Source organism: Rhinopithecus roxellana, chromosome 3 (assembly GCF_007565055.1).
Source record: "Rhinopithecus roxellana isolate Shanxi Qingling chromosome 3, ASM756505v1, whole genome shotgun sequence".
Classification (NCBI taxonomy): Eukaryota; Metazoa; Chordata; class Mammalia; order Primates; family Cercopithecidae; genus Rhinopithecus; species Rhinopithecus roxellana.
This window is the reverse complement of record NC_044551.1, coordinates 174,605,737-174,609,829: the sequence shown is the minus strand read 5'-3', so window position 1 is coordinate 174,609,829 and position 4,093 is coordinate 174,605,737.

The following is a 4,093-nucleotide window of genomic DNA, read 5'->3' as shown; positions in this document are numbered from 1 at the left end:
TCAAGTGGTCATCTATAGAATGATTGTTATAAGATCCAGTTTGGAGAAGGTATGTGTCACAGTGCAAAGTCAATGGGCTCACATTGTTCTATCCTCATGTCCCCCCAACCCCAGACAGTACACATATATGCTCACGACACACATACTAACCCTACCATTAATATCTTCTGCCAAGCAAATAGTAAATGCTGGTGACACAGCCAATGTTTTCTTTGACATCACGGCACCACAACACTTGCCTTGCAGTTAAACAATTGAGCCTGGTGATAGTGAGAAAGCCAATTCTCGAAAAATGTCACAGATTTTCTTCTAAGCATTCTTTATCACTTGGAATTCTCTTTTTTATTGTTGAATGATGTTTTTATAATTTGAGAATACACTTTGTGGGGGGGAATATCGATTCTTGGATTTTGTGTCACTCTGCACTAAAGTGTAGCTACTACATTAGAGTTCTCAGTAAAAACTTATAATATTCTAAATCTGTCCCTCGTATCCCCTACCCAGAGCAGTGCCACTGATCGTGTTGTTCAAAATGTTTACTGCTTGCGTGAAAATATCAAGAACGACCTCACCAAATTTCCAAAGGATATGAAACTAGCTAGGGCTGGGAATATTCTAAGTCATAGAAATATAATTATTAGTTAACCTGCTACTGAGATTAGCAATAGTCTCAATATAAGAAATCATACAAATATAAGAAGACACTCAGTAGCAACTAAATGGCAGATGGTTCATTTCAAATGAAAGGGAGAAATGACAGTGGGGCACGGTGGCTCACACCTGTAATCCCAGTACTTTGGGAGGCTGAGGCGGATGAATCACTTGAGGTCAGGAATTCGAGACCAGCCTGGGCAACAAAGTGAAACCCCATCTCTACTGAAAATAGAAAAAATTAGCTAGGCGTGGTGGCAGGTGCCTGTAATCACAGCTACTTGGGAGGCTAAGGCAGGAGAATCGCTTGAACCCAAGAAGTAGAGGTTGCAGTGAGCTGAGATCACACCCCTGCACTCCAGCCTGGGTGACAGAGTGAGACTCTATCTCAAAAAAAAAAAAAAAGAAAGGGAGAAATGAGCATAGCAGAAAAGGGCTGGAGATTACAGTAGACCTCAAGCTGGAAATGAGCAGGCAATACAAGGGAGTCCCCATCAAAGAAAAGTACAGGATGGCTTTCAGTGCCAGGTGATATGGTTTGGCTCCGTGTTCCCTCCCAAATTTCATCTCGAATTGTAATCCCCACATGTTGAGGGAGGGACCTGGTGGGAGGTGAGTGGATCATGGGGTGGTTTCTCCCATGCTGTTCTCGTGATAGTGAGTTTTCACTTCTTTGCTCTCTCTCTCTCCTGCTGTCGTGTAAGACATGCCTTGCTTCCCCTTTGCCTTCCACCATGATTGTAAGTTTTCTGAAGCCTCCCCAGCCATCCAGAACTGTGAGTCAATTAAGCCTTTTTTTGTTTATAAATTACCCAGTCTCAGGTAATATCTTTATAGAAGTGTGAAAATGAACTAATACATCAGGCAAGTGTAGTGACAAGCATAGAGATCTGCTGGTCTTTCGGCCAGGTGCAGCGGCTCACACCTGTAATCCCAGCACTTTGGGAGGCCGAGGTGGGCGGATCATGAGGTCAGGAGATCAAGACCATTCTGGATAACACGGTGAAACCCCGTCTCTACCAAAAATACAAAAAAATTAGCCGGGCGTGGTGGCACATGCCTGTAGTCCCAGCTACTTGGGAGGTTGAAGCAGGAGAATTGCTTGAACCCAGGAGGCAGAGATTGCAGTGAGCCAAGATGGCGCCACCTCACTCCAGCCTGGTGACAGAGTGAGACTCCATCTCAAAAACAAAGAAAAAAAAAAAAAGATATGGTCTTTCTTCAATGTTGTGCCTTACTCTTATACATAGAGAGCAGTTCTTCTCAGCTGCTGGCCCATTGTGAATTTTTATCAGTTTATTTACTGCCAAAGTTCCTTGCTTTTTAAAACGTATACATTTTAAAAATTGTCTCTTAACAGACAAGGAACTACACCCTAATACATGATCAATGTAAGTCATGTGTGATACTTTTAAAAGAAAAAAAATTGAAAACATGTTTAATCTATTTTTAATATTAAATATATACTAAATTACATATAATTTTCAACAGTTTTGTAAAGAATTTAAATATATATCAGACTGTAGTATATTTGGGTTGAAAAACACTGAGTTCAATTTTGGCCCATACTTCTAGGGATGTACAGAAATGGGGAAAGAGAGAAGAATGACAGAAATGACTTAAATAATAGAAAACAAGTCCAACAAGAAGAAGCTTTTGTACCTTGGAAAGGACTGTCATTATTAGGTTCAAGAGAAATTTTGTGAAAGGGACATGCTGTTCCATTATTCACCTGAATAAGTGAACTGAATAAAAGTAAGTAGGCATAAACGCACCTCAGAGAAAGCCTAATTGTTTAGAAGGAAGAAAATGTGCAGGTTGAATAATGAAATGCTCAGATTCTCCATCTGGAAATTTCCCATGAGAATAAAGAATCATCTCTCCCTTTGATTTTGCCATCCACCTGCCTGAAAGCAGATGGCTGTATTTTACCAGGTAATCTTGGAAAGTTGTAGATGCAGGAAGATGCCTCTGGCTGCAGAAAATTAAAGTGTCAAAGTATTGCTAACATAAAACGAATGCCTAAGAATATTCCTGGTGGCCCACAAGGTTGAACTTCAAAATTATGATTTCTTTTGGGGGATCTGAAGTGGAATCACGTGATTCATAGCTTTCAGTGACTTGGCTATGATATGAAACTTAACCATCCAATATCATTTCTTATAACTGTGCCTTCCCAGACATTAGATAAAATGCAATCCTATTTGAAAACTAGAAAAGAGAACAGAACATGAAAAGTGAGTAAATAGCTCTCTGATGGTCCAATGTCTCTGTAATCTTTGAGGACATCTGCATTTACAAGCCAGCTAGCTATTCCTCTCTCAGTGAAGATGAGAGCCAAGGGTTAAAGAGTTGTAGAGCTAGGCAATGTTGTGTATCTTTTTGCTGTAATACATTATAGCCACGAGTACAATTATATGCGTAGTCCTGTGAATCCTCCTAGTGAATCATCAAACCTAGCCAGTGGTCGTGGGGACTCTGGACACACAGGCTTTGAAGCAGTGGTTCCTGAATCCATCTGATCACAAGAGTCACAGGTGGAGCTTCATAGACAACTGACCCCAGAGTCTCAACTCAAACTTATGGACTCAAGACCTGTATTTTTCCAAGCTCTCCAGATGTGAAGCCAGATGGGAAGCCAGATGCCACATGCCTTGGTGGAAAAGACTTCATGAAAACTATATTTTCAGGAAGGTGAAATAATACAGTGTGTCTGCCACATGGAAAAGTCCAACAGGATAAAACTATTTAATATGAATAATATGTAGACCAGACAGAAAGCAAAGTTTTCCCTCTGTTTCATTGAATCTCCTGTTAGTGCCAAGAAGGAACAGGACATCTGATATGGTTTGGATTTGTGTCTCCACCCAAATCTCATGTCAAATTGTAATCTCCAATGTTGGAAGACGGGCCTGGTGGGAGGTGACTGGATCATGGGGGAGGACTTCCCCCTTGCTAGTCTCATGATGATGAGTTCTCACTAGATCTGGTTGTTTAAAATTGTGTAGCACCTCCCCCTTTTCTCTCTTCCTTCTGCTCCAGCCATGTAAGATGAGCCTGCTTCCCCTTCACCTTCTGCCATGACTGAAAGTTTCCTGAGGCCTCCCCAGCCATGCTTCCTGTATAGCCTATGGAACTGTGAGCCAGTTAAACCTCTTTTCTTTATAAGTTACCCAGTCTCAGGTAGTTCTTTATAGCAAAGCCAAAACAAACTAGTACAACATCTATTTCTGACGTGACCATAGCATGACAAAAAAGCATCCAATGATAAATTTGTGTCTGAAGAGTGATGCAGGTATACAGGGATACAGCAGTTCTTTGTTGCAACTCCCAGTTTTTGAGACACTAAACTTTAACCTTAGTTAAAGTTAATTTGGGTTTATATAAATCAATTAAAAACCTTCACAGGAATGCAAAAAGTTAGACTACCTGCAACCAAAGA